General features: G+C 41.6%; 1 protein-coding gene across 1 annotated transcript in view; it reads right to left on the minus strand.

Annotated features, from left to right (window-relative positions):
- The window catches only part of mfsd2b (MFSD2 lysolipid transporter B, sphingolipid), a 105546-nt gene that overhangs the window by 74462 nt on the left and 10637 nt on the right, over positions 1 to 20447 (minus strand). The window contains exon 2 of the mRNA XM_078399304.1: positions 30 to 136. The gene's annotated coding sequence lies outside the window, so the exon portion shown is untranslated. The remainder of the gene's footprint in view (positions 1 to 29; positions 137 to 20447) is intronic.

Consider the following 20447-nt stretch of genomic DNA (forward strand, 5'->3'; position numbering starts at 1 on the left):
AATTAAAGCGGTTTCATCTGCCAACTTACATTGCACCAGCAACATGGTGATGTGGATGGTGTTACATCTACCCTGGGCACCGTCCCGAACTAACATTGGACAGGAAACTCAAAACTCTTAGTAGGTCAGCCATCATCTGTGGAAAGAGAAACAGAAACTCCGATCAGGTTGAAGATCCTTTGTCAGAACTTGATGTATTTCTCCCTTACCCAGCTCATTCACAGAGCAACGTCAGACTCGGTTTGTACAGAATTTTGGATTATAAAAAAAAAATTGGAGTAGGCCATAAGGCGCCCAAGCCTGCTCTACCATTCAGTAAGATTATGACTTTAGACTTTAGAGATACAGCATGGAAATAGGCCCGATGGACCACTGGATCTACGCCAACCAGCTATTTCCCTGTACAATAGTACTATCCTTCACACTAAGGACAATTTACAATCCTACCAAAGTTAATTAACCTACAAACCTGTATGTCTTTGAAGTGTGGGAGGAACCCAGAGGAAACCTATGTGGACACGGTGAGAACGTAAAACTACGTGCAGCCAGTACCTGTAGTCAGGATAGAACCTGGGTCTCTGCCGCTGTAACGTACTAATCTAATACTCAGACTACTTTTCTGCTCAAGCCCTATTGCCACTTTGTCATCGTGTTCAAAAATCTATCAATTTAAACCTTGCATATACATTCAATAACTGAGTCCTCCTAGATAGATTTCCAGAGATATACAAATCCTTCTATGAACAAATTTCTCCTCATCTCAGGCCAAAATAGTTGTTCCTTTATCCTGAGGAAGTGGCTACTAGTTATATATCTATCAGCATCAAAAACCATATACCCTTCCACTCAATCTGAGAAACGAAAATAAATATATATAGAACATTTCATCCTCAACCTGAAAATATTAAGTCTGCTTCACTTTCTACAAGTGCTGTCTGGCCCAGCATTTTATGTTTTAACCTCAGAAACTTCAAGAGTGTTTAAATGTCATTTGTACCAGCAACAAAATTAAATTCTTATAAATATATAATTAATAACATAATAAATTTATAATCAGTAATACTGAGTAACTAGACCACTATATTATAAAACTGTATTCTATAACGCCATCAAAGCATGGTCCAACGTAGATAATTGTTGCTGAGGTGTGGTTAGTGCTTTACATTATAGTTGCTTGGAAGAACCCATTCTTTAAACTGGAAGTCATCTTTCGCAGTCTCTTTATCTTCTTACCAATGGAAGTATCAAGATGAGAGTGTGGCCAGGGTTGTGTGGACCACTTTCTGCAGCCTACTTCCTGGGCATTCAAGTTACCAAACTGTGCTGTGATGCAACCTGTCAATATGCTTTCTACCATGCACCTGAAGAAGTTCGATAGAGTATTCAGCAATATACCAAATCTTTTCTTCATTGAAGAGATCTTCATCTTCATTGTAGACCCTTGGACTTTGATCGGACTTTACTGGACTTTATCTTGCATTAAACATTATTCCCTGTATAATGTATCTGTACACTGTGGATGGCCCGATAGTAATCATGTATTGTCTTTCCACTGACTGGTTAGCACGCAACAAAACTTTTCACTGTACCTCAGTACGAGACAATAAACTAAACTCCTCAATCTTCTCAGGAAGTAGAGGCATTAATTAGTTTACTCTGTATTACATCAATGTGCTAGGTCCAAAACAGATCTTCACAATATGCATGTCACGTACATATAGTCCAGAAACTTAAAGCTGTTGACTCTCTCCTCTGCCGTCCTGTTGATAAAAGCAGGTCCATGAATCCCCAGCTTTCCCCTTCTGAAGTTGACAATCAGCTCCATGGACTTGCTAATGTTGAGAACAAGATTGTTGTTCTGGCACCATTCAGTCAGATTGTCAATCTCCCTCCTACACTCAGACTCATCATTGCCCCATTATTCGTCCAACAACAGTGGTATGGAGCTGTGACAGTCCTGGGTATAGAAAATGGAGAACAGGGGACTGAGCACACTGAACTTTTGAGGGGATGATGGTGTTGATCGCTGAGCTGTAGTCGATGAACAACAGCCTGACATACTTAACTGTCCAGTGTAGAATGGAGTCAGTGAGATCACACCTCGTGTTAATTTGTAGTGGGCCCAGATCCTTTCTAAGGTCCAGGATTTGATATACCATCACAACCAACCTCTCAAAATCACCATGGACGCATGTTTCAATGCCACTGATCAGTAGTTATTGAAATATGTCACTTTGCTCTTCCTGCTTCATTATGGATGTCCTTTTAAAACCATATCTACCTCAATGAGATATTACACCTCTTACTGCTTTCAAAAAGTAGGCGATGGGGTTTATGGTAAACATCAACAGAAATGCTTACATAATCTTGCAAAAATTGGTATTAAATTGAATTGTGTTAAAGTAGAGACCCCGATGATTTACTGAGATGCATTTGGAGGCAGCCTCTCTATGAACAGAGATGAGCCGGAAAAGGTAAGCATCTCTGTTCCAATCTTAATAAATAATAATAAGAATCATGTTGGGAATGAATTTTAAAATGAAAAAAACCCCATGTTTTATCCAGAGCGATAAATCAACCTTAATTAAATCTGACATAAAGACATTACTTCACTTTTGTAGATATAAAATTGTTTGTTAATATCAGAAGGTCAACACAACAGTGCAGCCTGAAAGATTCTATAATTATATATTGCAATGTATGTCTTTTTCTATTGACAGAATTAATATTACAATTTTCGCATTAATAACCCAGGATACTGGTTTTATTACCCTTTCCTCCCCATAACCATTTGTTTAGCATGTCGGTAGCATCCCAATGTGTATTGTAAAACCATCCTCTCATAATTTCACAATGAAGTCTACCGTTGAAAATCGATTGCAAACAAATTACATCAACAAGAAATTAATAGTAATTTCTATTGAGAAATGGTTCCAGAGGCACTGCAATATTATGTTTTCTCTGAGACAAATTACTTAAGAATTGATAATATTTGTCATCTCATTTATTTTAGCATTTAAAGATCTGTAAATATAGGTAGAATTTTAAAATTTACCCTTCTTAGCAACATTCATATATCAGAATAATCAGATTGGTCTTTAATTCTTCAGGAACTAAAACACATCCACGATCCTTCCAGTCATAAATCTGTCTGCAGAATTGAAAAGTGTCATAGTGCTCCAAATGACCAATGCATTGCGTGATGTTAACTACAGAACTGCTATCACTGAATTTTAAGTTAGCTGTGAATATCTTTAGTATCGTCCTGCAGAAATCTTATGACAAGTATGACAAGAGCTTGGTGATTATATTTATTTTATACACAATTCAGCATAAGGGACATTTAGGAATGACATTTATATAAAATTTTAGAAAATGTCTGATTCCTGGATTGGATTACAAATATAACTGTCTCTTCCCTCAATTATTCATTGTAGAGGCAGATGAGATCAGTTTAACCTGGCATCATGTTCGGCATAAACACTGTGGGCCAAAGGGCCGTCCCTGCGCTGTACAGTTCTATGTGTTCTTTGCCCATAGAGAAAAAAAATACATTAGTATTTCAACATTCATAGATTTTAATAATTATTTTACAATCAATGGCATGCTTTTGAAATGTACAAGCATGGCAGTCATTGCATAGAGCAAGGTCCCATAAATTGCAATTAACAAAAATGAGGTAAACATTGTCCAGAATACAAAACTCGAAAATGTACACAAAAATTACATTTAATATAATTCTCTTTAAGTAAGTCCAAAATTTCAATGTTGAACTATTTCAGAATATACTACATTTTTCAGATACATTTCTTGCTTTTATATATATAGATTATATATATAAAATATATAGATTAAGTTTATCTTGAAATGTTCAATAGACAATAGACAAAAGATGCAGGAGGAGGCCATTTGGCCCTTCGAACCGCCATTCAATGTGATCAAGGCTGATCATAAATCCGAGGAATAAAGACATTTTTCCCAACAGCATTACCAGTCTTGTAGTCTCAATTATCTGTGATAGTAATTTTCTGAAATAATAATCTTGTGCCTTTGCATGATTGGAGTTCTGAATAGCATGATTGGAGTTCCTTCTTTTAGTTCAAGATTATATGATTGCACCTCAAGTGGTGACTGAGAGTTTAAAAATTCAACAGGAAAATGTATAGCCTCATCCATGTCTGCAACACTCTCAATAGATTTACATTGTATTAGGTCCTTATTTATAGCCTGTATTATGTCATTTGCTCTTTCATGCAACTGATAATTCAAATGGCGTCGAGTGACATTTGTGAAAACAGCATGCATCGGATTACAAAGTGATATACAATTTGACCCAAGTTTTCCATCTAAATCATTCCTACTGATTCTTCGTGTTTCATTTCCTCATTTGAATAATTTCAAAACAAATGCTCTCGTGACAGGATTGGGATCACCTGTAATATCTGCCTACATATTGGCTTAAGTGCTACAATTTAACCTTTTTCCAAAACTAAGGCGCTTTGATACAGCAATCAATTGAGTACCTAGAGGAATTACTGGAAGTTTGACGGAAATCTCCAGCTAGTATTAAAGTAACACCACCATTAATTTATTGTGTTCAAGAACTTGCTAGGGAAGAGATTGAACTTTTTTTTTCGCCTTCCATCGCAGCGAGGAATGTGGAGGAGTCGCTGTGGTGGATGTTTATGTTAAAATGTATTTTGTGGGTTTTGTTCCTTTTTATTGGTATGACTGTTTTGCAAATCAAATTCCTCGTATGCTGCAAAACCTACTTGGCTAATAAAGTACGATTATGATTCAATGTAATGCTGCCATGGCTGCTTTGTGAGCCATTGTATATTCAGCTCAGACAATAATTTTTACAACCTTTTAGAATCTTTGTCTTTGCAGTTCCCAAACCAATATTACATGTTGGAGCCTCCGTAGTTCTCAACTTTAAAGTGAGTTTAAAAGCCAAATGTGCAGTACTCCCTTTTGTCAAGAGCACTGCTTGATTATGCCAGTCAAGACAATCAAGCTTTATCTTTGAACTTTACTCAGATGTAGATTAATAAGCAAGGTTTTTCATATTCCAGCAGATGAATGAAAAAATGATTTCTTGGTCACTCTGTAAGACATTTAGAACATAGAACAGTACAGAGCAGGAATAGATCCTTTGGCCCAGAATGACTGCGCCAAACATGATGCCAAGTGAAACTGATCTCTTTTGTCTACACTTGATCCATATCCTTCCATCTCTCCATACCCACATGCCTATCCAAAAACCTCTTAAATGCTGTCAACGGCATAACCTAGGAACGTCCTTAGGATGGAAATATCCTCGGAAAATGATTCTGAATGTCTACCCTATCTATGCCTCTCATAATTTTAAATAATTCTATGAGGCTCCCATAAATCTCTGACATTCCAGAGAAAGCAATCTAAGTTTGTCTAACCTCTCCTTATAGCCAATACCCACTAATCCAGGCAGCATCCTGGTAATCCTCTTCTGCACTCTTTCCAAATACTATGTGACTTCTTGATTCTTCAGCCTAATGCCCCAACTAATGAAGGGAAGTGTACCATATGCCTTCTTTAGGTAGACACAAAATGCTGGAGTAACTCAGCGGGTCAGGCAGCATCTCGAGAGAGAGAAGGAATGGGTGACGTTTCGGGTCGAGACCCTTCTTCACACTGATGTCAGGGAAGGGGGTGGGACAAAGATAGGATGTAGTAGGAGACAGGAAGACTAGTGGGAGAACAGGGAAGGGGGAGGGGAAAGAGAGGGACAAATGAACTATCTGAAGTTAGAGAAGTCAATGTTCATCCTGAAGTTAGAGAAGTCAATGTTCATTCTGAAGTTAGAGAAGTCAATGTTCATTCTGAAGTTAGAGAAGTCAATGTTCATTCTGAAGTTAGAGAAGTCAATGTTCATCTGAAGTTAGAGAAGTCACTCTATCCACTTGTGTTGCCATTTTCAGGAAGCTATGGACTTGGAACCCAAGATCTCTCTGTATATCATTGCTGGCCATTGATTGTATATCTTGTCCTCACAACCGACCTCCCAAAGTGTAACACCTCACATTTGCTCAGATTACACTACACCTGCCATTTCTTTGGTAAACCTGGTTCTGCGGATACATTTGTCCAACTGGTTTGAATTGCAGCTGGTCTCCTGCAGGAACACAGTGCATACATTTTCAGTTTCTCTTTGTGGTTTGGGTAGAGCAAAAGTACTTAGTCAGGTACTTAGTACCTCAAAAATAGATCTGAAAACCATATCATAAATTTTTGATGGAGAGAATTAAAATGAGCCCCTCTTTGGTGTTTTGGAAAAAAGGTGTAGTGTACATCCTTATGCCAAATCTAACTTGATGCCAATGTTCAGATTTCTCGTATGTTTTGTTACTGACCCATGCCCAGAAGATTTGGGCATTGTATTTAGATTAGGTATTTAGAAGCACAGTTTGGTTTTTGTTTCCATCGAGAATAAAAAATTGTTAAACAGCAAAAAGAAAAGGCTTTAACAAACGTTCTCTGCACAATAAATCAGCATTTAAAAGGAAAAACCCTTTCTTTTATATTAAAATTGTATTATTGTGATTGCCCATGAATTCCAGAAAAAACAACTATGATGCTGATGGGTCATTCATCCCTTTTTTTTATCCAGGTGTTTGGAAAAGATCAATTTCTCAATTCCCAACAACATTGAGTTGCTTAAAGAATTTATCCATTCAAACTATATGGAAATGTGCCACAATCCAGGACTTTAGTTGTGGACAAATATAGTCAGCATTTATAGTTCATTTATTTCTATCCTTTGTTTTTTAAACTAGAAAGAACACTGGATGAGACAAGTACCCACCCCCCAAGCTTACAATGTGAAACTACAAAATTATTAATCTATGAAAATGCACAAGAGATAATTACCCCGACTAGAATATTCAAAGTCACCGGAGGAACTGATCTCATCAAAAACCATTAGAAATGGAGGATTCAATTGACAGCCGCAGGCTAATGATTCTTAAACACCACATCAATGGAAATTATGCGAGAAAGATTCTATAACAGAGCAGATCATATTCCTCACATTCTCTAACTCATCTGTTTTCGAGATGTGATTTTGCACTCCACAACATCTCAAACGTCCTCATTTTTCAGGAAACATGGCTTCTCCCCACCGCCTTTGTCCAAGCTGTCACCCGTATCTACTCTATATCTTACACTTCTACTCTCACAGTTGGGAGTCACAGAGCAAATGGTCCATGCAGAAAGCAGAAAGGGGGTGGGGAGAGAAAGTAAGTAATTAATTTATTAGCCAAGTATATAAAAACACAACAAGGAATTTCATTTGCCATACAGTCATACCAAAAAAGCAACAATACACACAACTACATAAAAATTAACATTAACATCCAGCACAGCGCACTGTGATGGAAGGCAATAACGTATTATCTTTCCTCCTTTTCTCCTGCGGTCGGGGCAGTCGAACCAAGTGCAGTCGGGGCGATTGAAGCTCCCACAGTCGGCAATCGAAGCTCCCGCGATCGGGGCGGTCGAAGCTCCTGAGTTTGGAGCTCCTGAAGTCGATCCCATACCAAGGGACTGCGAGCTCCACGATGTTAAGGCCGCAGGCTCCCACTGTTGGAGCTCCCGAAGTCGATTCCCAGCAAAGGGATGGGCAGCTCTACGATGTTAGGCCGCTGTGCGGACGGAGATATGATACATAAAAAGTCACATCTCCGTCGAGGAAAGTGATTAAAAAAAAGTCTCCCCTGCCCCCCACATAATACAAAACTAAAGATACACTAAAACATACATTTAACAACAGACTAAAAACCAAAGAAAAGGACGAGACAGACTGTTGGCGAGGCTACCATCGTACAGAGCCACCCGGTGGAATTACAAAAAAATGATGGGTGTGGAATCACATTGTAGCTGGCAGAACTCCACCCCTTCCCTCTCTCTGTTGTTTCCACTTGACACTAACCCCACCCAGAGAGAATAAGGGTAGAGTTCCCTTAGTCCTTACCTTTCACCCCAAGGATCCACCACATCATTCTTCAACATTTCTGCCAACTACAACGAGATTCCGCCAACAGTCACATTGTCTCCTGACCACCCCTTTCAGCTTTGCACAGGGACCCCTTCCTCTACAAACCCCTGGCTTGCCCCTCCTCCAGCAGCTCTCCTTTTTTGCACCAGATTCCAGTATCAACAGTTTCTTATGCCTCCAGATTCTGTAACCTGTCACCCTTTTGTATATATGTAAGACGGAACTGCAGATGCTGGTTTAAACTGAAGATAGACACAAAAAGCTGGAGTAACTCAGCGGGACAGGCAGCACGTCTGGAGAGAAGGAGTAGGTGACGTTTCAAGTCGATTTCGGGTCTGAAGAAGGGTCTCGACCCGAAACATCACCCATTCCTCTCCAGAGATGCTGGCTGCCCCACTGAATTACAGCCAGCTTTTTGTGTCTATCTACCCTTTTCTATATCATCCACAATGCTTCAATATGTCTTAAGTTTGAAGGCCTTATCATTAATGCTTTGAATATAATGCTTTGCTGATAATGCTTTATCAATGGAATCCAAAACCACTTGGCTTTGCCCACACAACTCCTTGTGCTCTCTGTATTATGCTCTCTAGATCTAGACAATACAAAATTTTCATCCATAGGTTTGGTAATTCCAGTGAACTCAGTGGAGAAGGCGGCAAGAGGTTTCTTGCTTATAAATTATCCTTTAAATCAAAGGTAACAAAGAAGACTGAAGAAGGTAGGGCGGTGGATGTTGTCCATAGATCTTCGTAAGGCTCTTGATAAGGTACCTCATGGTAGGCTGAACCAGAAGATTAGGATGTAGGGGATTCACAATGACATGGATTCAGAGCTGGCTTATTCATACAAGACATAGGTTGTAGTGGAAGGTAGATATTCTGGCTGGAGGTCTGTAACCCATGGAGTTCTGTATGGATATGCTGTTGGTAATATATATAAATGACTTAGACATAAATGTAGATGGGTTGGTGAGTAAGTTTGTTGATGGCACCAAAATTGGAGGTGTTGCAGACAGTGAAGAATGTTGTCAGAAGATACAACAGGTTATAGACCAGCTAGGTGTCAGGTGTTGCACTTTGGGAGGCCGAATGCAAGGAGAGAGTATACAGTTAATGGGAAGACCCTTAACAGCAGTGATGTGCAGAGGGATCTAGGAGTCCAAGTTCATAGTTCACTGAAAGTGGCAGCGCAAGTTGATAAGAGTGCTTAGAAAGGCATATGGTATGCTTGCCTTTATTGCTAGGGGCACTAAATATAAGAGTCAGGAAATCATGATGCAGCTCTACAAGAGTTTGGTTAGGCCGCATTTGCAGTATTGCATGCAGTTCTAGTCGCCCAATTACAGGAAAGATGTGGAGGCTTTGGCGAAGGTGCAGACGAGGGTTACCAGAATGCTGTCTGGATTAGAGGGTTTCAGCTACAGGGAGAGATTGGATAGATTTGAATTATTTTCTCTGGAGCGTCAGAAGTTGAGGGGAGATGATAGAAATATATAAAATTATGAGAGGCATAGATAGAATAGGCAGCCAGACCCTTTTTCCCAGGGTGGAAATTCCAATACTAGAGAGCATAGCTATAAGGCGAGAGAGGGAAAGTTTAATAAAGATGTGTGGGGCAAGTTTTTTTTACAGTGGGGAGTGTAGTGGGGGCCTGAAAATGCACTACCAGGGGTGGTGGTGAAGAGTGATACGATAGTGGCATTTTAGAGGTTTTTGAATAGGTATATGGAAATGCAGGGACATGACTCACATCGTGTCAGATGAGATCAGTTCAACATGGCATCATGTTCAGCACAAACATTGTGGGCCAAAGGGCTGTGCTGTATTGTTCTATGTTCTATGCTCTATAACACATTAAATTCTGCAAAGTAGATATCATAGAAATTAAGCTCTGTGAAAGGCAAGCAACCGAGATGATGCTCATTGGAGTACAGATTGTTCAGGGTTCAAAACCATGGAGGGTCTCAATAAGGAGAAACTGTTTCCAGCAGCATGAATATCGGTAACTGGAGAATGCAGATTTACAGACATGTCCGAGGGATTTCTTGGCGACATGTGAGAAAAATATTTGCAAGGAATTTAATTGGCTCTGGCATGCTATGCCTGAAACGATGAAATACTACTTCTGTAATAACTTTCATGGGGAATTGGACAAATTCTTTAAGGGGGAAAATAGTGCAGGGCGATGGAGGATGAGCAATGAAGTGGGACTAATTGGCTTGCTCTTTCAAATTACTGCCCGAGGCAAGGTGGACTGAATGTCTCCCTACTGTGCTCTTTCTTCCCATTAATGTACTGATGAGCTTTGATGTACTTGATTACTCAAATAGAATTTGAGCAGTTTGTTCATGCAAATAGTTATTATTTTGCATTGGTAACACCAATATTCCTCAATAAGTGAAACTAAAATCAAATGGTTGCCAGATTCCGAGAACATTCTTTACAGAACTAAAGAAATCATAGTGAGTTGTAAGGGGTAAAAGGAGAAATCAGTTAAATACATTATCATTCACTTCAGAATGCCTACACATTTTAAAAATATATCATGTCCTGTAATTCTTTCCACCTGATACAGACAAACCATGAAGACAGGTGTTCTATATTCTCCAAAACTTGTCGAGTGCTTATTAAATGACTAAGGCAAATTTTAAGATCTCTGAAAGGGTAACTACTCAAAAGTTGTTGAGAGAAAAGGCAATTTTGACCTCTATTATTCTTGGTTAAGTTTATGCAAGAACATCTACCTTACATAAACTTTGTTTTCAAGAATGCAAGTTTTTCCATGTGGAGTCACCAACGGCTTTCGAAGTGTCATTTTCTATTACATCCACTTAAGTCAGGAACTTACTTCCAGTAGGTTAGCATGTTAGAATTCCCTTCTGAAATTACCACAGCAAGGAAAATACCCCTCCTTGCATCTTCAAAAGCCTGATTCCTTCCTCTCAAATCCCTTAACATTTATACTAGAGGTTTAACATTGACTCAAAGGAAAGTGGAAAAATAATTCTTACCAACTATTTAAGATTCCCAACACTGCATCCAACGGCTTCACATCAGCCTGAAACAAAATGCTTTTTGGCATTTACCTTGTGGGACTGTCTGGAGCCAGTCTTGACAATGTCATTAAGGATATGCTAACTGAAGTGGTACCAGTGTCATTCTTATGGCCAAGCATTGGAAGAGTTAGTTCCCGGAATAAGTGTTGCATGAAGGTTGTTGACCACATCACCCAGAGGTCGATGCATAAACAAACTGCTCAAATTCTATTTGAGTAATCATGAAAAGCATAGAGGAGATCTTCCAAGCTTGTAGCTCTGTGCTGCCATTCAGAAGATGAGGAACAACAAGGCTGCAGGCTCAGCCGAGATTCTAAAGGAATGTGGAGTCAACCTCCTGCACCACATCCATGCCCTGACATTAAAAATCTGGCAGAATGAAATTATACCAATGGATCTCTGTGATTCCCTGAATATCACCATCCTTAAAACGAGGACAGGGCAGATTGAAAAACTATAGGGCATCTCTCTCCTGTCCGGAAAGATAATCGTTTGTGTTCTCGCCAACTGACTCGTACCTCTGTCAGAAGAAATCCGCCCCGAATCACAATGCAGGTTCTGCCCAGCCACAGGCACAACAGGCATGATTTCCATGGCCTGACAACTGCAAGAGAAATGCAAAGAACTAAAATAGTCACTATACGTGGCCTTCACAGACCTCACCAAAACCTTTGTCTCCAAACTTGCAAACTCTCTGGCCAAATCTGTCAAAAATTGGATGCCCTGCGAAATGCATCAATGTGCTAAGATGGCTTCACAATCACATATCAGCTGCCATTTTTAAAACAATGGCAGCAAAGCAAGACCATTTAAGGTGGAAACTAGTGCCAAGCAAAGGTGCATTATAGCTTCCACTCTATTTGCCATCTTCATTGCAGGCATCCTTGATCTCACCGGGTAAATCTAGTACTCAGGGTCCAGATTACTTGCAGGACACAAGGCAGCCTCTCCAACCTGAACAGATTCAAGAGCATCATAGGGTCTCCACCACTTCCATCATCGAGCTTCAATATATGGATGACAGTGCCATTTTTCCTCTCACCTGCGATGAACCTTGCTGCATTTGCAAATACAAGCCTCTTGTTTACCCCTGAACCTGAAAAAGATCCTTCACCAACCAGCATCTGACAGCTTGCCATCACCTCCAACAATTCTTTCAACAATTGCCACATGGAAAATGTGGATCACTCTCCAAACCTTAGTAGCCATCCCTCCTCTAATGCAGAACTCAATGATGAAATACATTATCAACACAGCAGTGCAAGCGGTTAGGATAGGCTATTGCTAGGATAAGCGGTTATTGCTAGGCTTAGGATACTATGACCTCCAAGTGAGGACACAGCCACTGGTCTACAAAGCCATTATTGTTCCCACCGTTTTAGATGGAGTAGAGTCCTGAACCATCAAAAGTATTCAAATTCTATGAGAGGCTCTTCCAGACTATCCTGTGAATCATTGGGGAAGACTAATTAATATTTTAGTCACGCATTCTAATAAATCATTATGCCAGAAGAGGCTAATATTGACTCCATCATTATCATCAAACATCAGCTCAGGTGGACTGGCCATGTTGTCAAGATGCCTGACTTCCACTTCTCAAAACAAATCCTCTACCCCCCAACTACTGGCAAGGCAGTGGGCCCAGAGATCAGAAAAACACTACAAGGATAACATCAGAATCAACCTTAAAAAGTGTTACATCAGTTCCACCAATTGGGAAGACTTATTAGCACAGCACAGAGCAGAGCAATTTGCAGAATCAGTGTTCACAAAGGAGCTGTATTCCATTAAGGAAACTTCCGAGACAAAAGTTACAAAACACAAGCACCATCAACGAAAGGCGAGACTTATCACCACGGCGGATCAATCACATCCCACCAACAACACCAAGCATCCATAACCACACTGCAATAAAGTCTGTGGCTCCAGGACCGGCCTCTTCAGCCATGTTAAGACCTACAAAAAGGACCCACTGGAAGGGCAATCATACTCAGCATTGCTGATGATGAGTACCTGTGTCTTTCGCGTGATCAATTATTGGAAGAGTTGGTTCCCTATTTGGTTGCCAAAACTATTAAAGCCAAAATATTTGTGTAAGCATTGCTTTCATAGAAACATAGAAAATAGGTGCAGGAGGAGGCCATCCGGCCCTTCGAGCCAACACCGCCATTCATTGTGATCATGGCTGATCATCCACAATCAGTAACCCGTGCCCAACTCCTCCCCATATCCCTTGATTCTACTAGCCCCCAGAGCTCTATCTAACTCTCTCTTAAATTCACCCAGTGATTTAGCCTCCACTGCCCCCTGTGGCAGAGAATTCCACATCACTGGATCATCATAACACTTAAAAAAAAACTCCATCTTTGGGCGAGTTGTAATTTTCATCCATCCATCCATCCACATTAGCATTAGCTTCTTCAGTATTGACCAGAAAAGGCCTTTCTCAAGGCATCAGAAAATACATTCATAAGTGATGGCTTTGCGACATCTGGGCGTGTGCAGTTCTTAGCTGTGATGAGTTCTGAGTAATCCACCCTGAAAGATAATAAAATGTGTTGCGCACTGTTGATAGCCAAAGCACGAAGTAATTATAGAATCATTTCTGCTTGTTTTTGCATACATCTGCCATGAATTATGAAGCAGAGAACAGTGGTGGAGAAAATCTGCAGGCCAGGCCGCATTTGAGGAGCGAGAGAGAGAGAGGGAGAGAGAGGGGGAGAGGGAGGGGGAGAGGGAGGGGGAGAGGGAGAGGGAGGGGGAGAGGGAGAGGGAGAGGGAGAGGGAGAGGGAGAGGGAGAGGGAGAGGGAGAGGGAGAGGGAGAGGGAGAGGGAGAGAGAGAGAGAGAGGGAGAGAGAGAGAGAGAGAGAGAGAGAGAGAGAGAGAGAGAGAGAGAGAGAGAGAGAGAGAGAGAGAGAGAGAGAGAGAGAGAGAGAGAGAGAGAGAGAGAGAGAGAGAGAGAGAGAGAGAGAGAGAGAGAGAGAGAGAGAGAGAGAGAGAGAGAGAGAGAGAGAGAGAGAGAGAGAGAGAGAGAGAGAGAGAGAGAGAGAGAGAGAGAGAGAGAGAGAAAAAATTCAGAGAAAAAATTCAGAGAAAAAAGTGGGACGGGTGTGGGAAGGAGGGGGGGCGGGATGGAGGAGCAAGTGGTTAAAGATGGGAGAAGCATGGGGATAGGAGCAGGAGAGGAAAAGGGTAAAGGAGCATTTCTCAGGGTAAGAGGGAAATAAAGGGAGGGATTTGGTATTACCGGGGGGGTGGGGGGGATAGAAGAGTGACTGAGTACTGGGAGCAACAAAATAATTTTAGAATTCAAGTGAAAGGGCAAAATGAATAAGTACTCAGAGATGAATAAATGTTCATTGCCCAGTGAACATTTTACAGAAAATAAAGTTTCACCAGATCTATGTAAAGGAAGCTCATTCTCTTGTCATTTCAATATGGGTATTTCACAATGCAATGAGAAGTTGTGCAAGATTTAAGCGAACCTTACATTATTGTTACAAACCAGCATGAGGCAACAATAAAGTAATATCAATGGCAATTTGCAACGATTAACTGCAGAAAGTACACTCTGTACCCTGAATTTCCAACCTAAACATAACGTTAAACAGCATTTAATGGCCAAATGGATAGGACTTTTTCCTCCCATAATTATTTAGATTTGTGCTTGTTAGCATGTGGACAAGAAAAAAACAAGTCATCTCATTTCTGAAGGGAAATCAAGTTTGTGGCGAGGTTGCTAACTGGGCATTAATGTTATTTAGGACGAGTCATTAACCATCGACAACCCAGTGTTGTAAACCTACTGCAAAAGTAATGAAAGATTAAGCTGCAAGGTTAAGGCATATTAACGACAAAAAATAAATTCTATTCTTTCACTACATTAGTTTTTCTTCAACTCTGATTTAGAAAATTGGGTGTAGTATTGGTGCTCCCACAGGACTGAGATAGAGAAAAAAAATATTGAGAGAACAATAAATAGCCAGGTAAGAACCTGTTTGAAAAAATGGGGTAGGAATTTATTTGAGAGGACTTGCAAGAAACTTGGATTTTTAGTTTATAAGTACACTGTATTCTAGAACATTGTTCATCTAACGAAATCAATTTTCTAAAACCCAAATATCCCAAAAACACTAACCATCACTTTTTAAAAAGCAATTCCTGGCAATTTTGTACAGGAGATTCCTTTTACAGAGAAGCCAAATATTACCCTTTAGGCACAAAGACACACATAGAAGCATAGAAAATAGGTGCAGGAATAGGCCATTTGGCCCTTCGAGCCAGCACCACTATTCAATATGATCATGGCTGATCATCCTGGATCAGTACCCTGTTCCTGCTTTTTCCCCATATCCCTTGATTCTGTTAGCCCTAAGAGCTATATCTAACTCTCTCTTGAATACATCCAGTGAATTAGCCTCCACTGACTTCTGTGGCAGAGAATTCCACAGATTCACAACTCTCTGGCTAAATTATTTTTCCTCATCTCAGTCCTAAATGGCCTACCCCTTATTCTTAAACTGTGACTCCTGGCTGTAGTTGGAGCCTGACCAATCCCTTAAGAATTTTATAAGTTTCTATAAAATCCCCTCTCATCCTAAATTCCAGTGAATTTCAGCCCAGTAGATCCATTCCTTCATCCCATTCAGTCCTACCATCCCGGGAATTAACCTGGTAAACCTACACTGCACTCCCTCAATAGCAAGAATGTCCTTCCTCAAATTAGGGGACCAAAACAGCACACAATACTCCAGGTGCGGTCTCACCGGGGCCCTGTACAACTGCAGTAGGACCTCCTTGCTCCTATGCTCAAATCCTCTTGCTATGAAGGCCAACAAGCCATTTGCTTTCTTCACTGCTTGCTTAACCAGCATGCTTACTTTCAGTGACTGATGTACAAAGACACCTAGGTCTTGTTGCACCTCCCCTTTTCCAAATCTGACACCATTCAGAAAATAATCTGCCTTCTTGTTCTTGGCACCAACGTGGACAACCTCACATTTATCCACATTATACTGCATCTGCCATGCATCTGCCCACTCACCCAACTTATCCAAGTCACCCTGCAGCCTCACACTGCCACCCAGCTGTGTCATCCGCAAACTTGGAGAAGTTACATTTAATTCCTCGTTAACAAAAATGTAAATAACTGGGGTCCCAGCACTGAGCCTTGCGGTACCCCACCAGTCACTGCCAGCCATTCTGAAAAGGACCGTTAATTCCTACTCTTTGCTGCCTGTCTGCCAACCAGTTCTCAATCCATGCCACCTGGAGTATTGTGTTTAGTTTTGCCTGCATTTAGCACTTATCCCTCTGTACCTTTCCAATCCATGTAATTGTCCACGTTTCTTTTAAATATTGTTATAGTACCTGCTGCAGCTACATCCTCTGGCACCTCATTCCATATACCAATCACTCTCTGAGTTAAAAAAGGTTACCCCTCTCTGTAAGACCATCCCCTAGCCTACTGTGCTCCAAGGAATAAAATCCTAGCTTGCCCAATTTCTCCCTATAGCTCAGGCCTTCAAATTCTGGGAACATTCTCGTAAATCTTTTCTGTACTCTTCCCAGCTGAATAACATCCTTCCAATGGTAGAGTGATAAAAACTGAACACAATATTCCCAATACGACCTCACCAACATCTTCGACAACTTTAACATTACATCCCAACATCTATATTCAGTATCGTGACTGATGAAGGCCAATGTACCAAAGGCCTTCTTTACCACCCTATTTACCTGTGCTGCCACTTTCAGGGAACCGCTCACCTGCTGTGTTTCCTCCAGTTTCTGTCTCTCTACTACCCAATAGTACACTGTGGTATGATTCCATTAGCACCCTGCAGTAATTAATCAAAGTGGCCACTTTTTTGCATTTGTGTTTGCAAACAAAGGTTTCATCATCTCAACGAAAACACAGATTCACCATTAAGATTTTGCTTAAGGCTACAGCTGAATACAGATCAGTTGGAATTTGAGTGGGGCTTAGGCAGATGGAATTTCATCTTGATATGTGTAAGATGGTGCATTAGGGAAGTCAAAAAGGGATAGGACATATATACTAAATGGTAGGGCACTTAGAAATGTGGATGAACAAAGAGGCCTTGGAGTCCTAGCACATAATTCCCTGAAGGTGACAACACCACAGTAACTAGGGTGGTGGAGAAGGCATACACCATGCTTGCATTCATAACTTGGGGCATAAAATGTAGGAATTGAGACATTATGTTACAGCTTTATAAGGTTCTTGTTCGGCTGCATTTGGGAATATTGTGTGCAATTCTTGTCACCACACTACAAGGATGTGGTTGTGCTGGAGAGAATGCAGAGGGGATACACCATGATGTTGCTTGGATTGGAGGACTTGAGTTTTAAGTATTGAGTAGTCTAGGCTTGTTTATTGAAGTAAAGGTAGCCGAGAGGTGACCTAATAGAAGTACAAGGCTATGAGACTTACGGAGTCAAAATCTTTTTCCCATGGTCAAAATCAAAAATTGATGATTTTAAGGTAAGAGGTGGGAGATTTAAAGTGGACCTTAGCAGTAGTTTGTTTTTATGCAGTGTTTGAAATCTGCAATGCACTGCCAGTGGTCACAGTGGATTGTTATTTTTTAGAGGCATTTAGACAAATGCTCAAGTAGGGAAGCTCTGGAAGAATAGTCATTATTATATTGCAAATGGGTTTCATGTAGATGGGCAAAACGATTGGCATGTGGCAGGCCAGAAGGCCTGTTTCACAACTGAACAACCCCATGACAGGTAATTGGCTGGCAGCCATGAATAACTGTTGTTATAGTCTCCTATCAGAATTTGAGCACAGTTATTGGATTTGATTGACTTGAATACTCGGCAATAAATCATAAATTTCACCCACAATAGAAATGCCTGAAGTGCAGATTATGAGTTTGCCAAGGGGAAGAAAGACCCCATTCATGAACACCACCTATAATCAAAATGACCATTCCAATAATCAATAATTTGGATATTACACAAAGTTGTCAAAAAGCATGTAGTTAATTATAAACCGGCAGGAAAGTAGGCAGCGTAGGTTCACTAGGTTAATTCCCGGAATGGCGGGACTGTCGTATGTTGAAAGGCTGGAGCAATTAGGCTTGTATAAACTGGAATTTAGAAGGATGAGGGGGGATCTTATTGAAACATATAAGATAATTAGGGGATTGGACACATTAGAGGCAGGAAACATGTTCCCAATGTTGGGGGAGTCCAGAACAAGGGGCCACAGTTTAAGAATAAGGGGTAGGCCATTTAGAACGGAGATGTGGAAGAACTTTTTCAGTCAGAGAGTGGTGAAGGTGTGGAATTCTCTGCCTCAGAAGGCAGTGGAGGCCAGTTCGTTGGATGCTTTCAAGAGAGAGCTGGATAGAGCTCTTAAGGATAGCGGACTGAGGGGGTATGGGGCGAAGGCAGGAATGGGGTACTGATTGAGAGTGATCAGCCATGATCGCATTGAATGGTGGTGCTGGCTCGAAGGGCTGAATGGCCTACTCCTGCACCTATTGTCTATTGTCTAAAACTGCAGATGTTGGTTTACATTAAATCGAAGGTAGACACAAAATGCTGGAGTAACTCAGCAGGTCAGGCAGCATCTCTGGAAAGAAGAAATGGGTGACTTTTCGGGTCGAGACCCTTCTTCAGACTGATGTCAGGGGATAGGGCGGGACAAAGATAGGATGTAATAGAAGACAGGAAGACTGGTGGCAGAACTGGGAAGGGGGAGGGGATAAAGAGGGAAAGCAGGGACTGAAGTTAGAGAAGTCAATGTTGATACCGTTGGGGTGTGAACTACCCAAGCAAAATATGAGGTGCTGTTCCTCCGATTTGCACCATGCCTTACTCTGGCAATGGAGAAGGCCCAAGACAGAAAGGTCAGATTGGGAATGGGAGGGGGAGTTAAAGTGCTGAGCCTCCGGAAAATAAGGTTGGTTAAGACGGCACGGTAGCGCAGCGGTAGAGTTGCTGCTTTACAGCGAATGCAGCGCCGGAGACTCAGGTTCGATCCTGACTACGGGTGCTGTACTGTAAGGAGTTTGTACGTTCCCCCTGTGACCTGCGTGGGTTTTCTCCGAGATCTTCGGTTTCCTCCCACACTCCAAAGACGTATGGGTATGTAGGTTAATTTGACTGGGTAAATGTAAAAAATTGTCCCTAGTGTGTGTAGGATAGTGTTAATGTGCGGGGATCGCTGGGCGGCGTGGACTTGGTGGGCCGAAAAGGCCTGTTTCCGTGCTGTATATATATGATATGATATAAGACGGACTGAGCGAAGGTGTTCAGTGAAACAATCGCCGAGCCTGCGCTTAGACTCACCGATCTAGAGCAGTTGACACCTGGAACAGCGGATACAGTAGATGAGGTTGGAGGAGGTGCAGGTGAACCTCTGCCTCACCTGGAAAGACTGCTTGGGTCCTTGGATGGAGTCGAGGGGGGATATAAATGGACAAGTGCCGCATCTCCTGTGGTTGCAGGGGAAATTATCTGGGGAGGGGGTGGTTTAGGTGGGAAGGGATGAGTGGACCAGGGAGTTTCGGAGGGAACGGTCTCTGCGGAAAGGAGAAAGGGGTGGAGATGGGAAGATGTGGCCAGTAGTGGGATCCCGTTGGAGGTGGCGGAAATGTTGTATGCGACGGTTGATGGGGTGGAAGGTGAGGACAAGGGGGACTCTGTCCTTGTTACGAAAAGGGGGAGGGGGAGCAAGAACGGAGTTGCGGGATATTGAGGAGACTCAAATGAGAGCCTCATCTATAACGGAAAGGGGGAACCCCCGTTCCCTAAAGAATGGGGACATGCCCTTATAAGGAACACCTCATCCTGGGTGCTGATGCGGCATAGACGGAGGAATTGGAAGTAGGGGATAGAGTTTTTACAGGGAACAGGTTGGGAAGAAATGTAGTCAAGATAGCTATGGGAGTCAGTAGGTTTGTAGTAGATGAAGGTCACAAATCTGTCTCCTGTGATGGAGATGGTGAGATCCAGAAACGGTAGGGAGATGTCGGAGATGGTCCAAGTAAATTTAAGAGTAGGATGGAAATTAGTGGTGAAATTGATGAAGTCAGTGAGTTCTGCATGGGTAAAGGAGGTAGCACCAATGCAGTTGTCAATGCAGCGGAGGTAGAATTCAGGGATCAGGCCAGTGTATGCCTGGAACAGGGATTGTTCGACATACCCTGCAAAGAGGCAGGCATAGCTAGGGCCCATGAGAATGCCCATAGCTACGCCTTGGATTTGGAGGAAGCGAGAGTAGTCGAAGAAGAAGTTGTTGAGGGTAAGAACCAGCTCTGCTAGGTGGAGGAGAGTATTGATAGATGGAATTTGGCTGGTTCTGTGGTCGAAGA

Source organism: Rhinoraja longicauda, chromosome 5 (genome assembly GCF_053455715.1).
Source record: "Rhinoraja longicauda isolate Sanriku21f chromosome 5, sRhiLon1.1, whole genome shotgun sequence".
In the NCBI taxonomy this organism is placed as follows: Eukaryota; Metazoa; Chordata; class Chondrichthyes; order Rajiformes; family Arhynchobatidae; genus Rhinoraja; species Rhinoraja longicauda.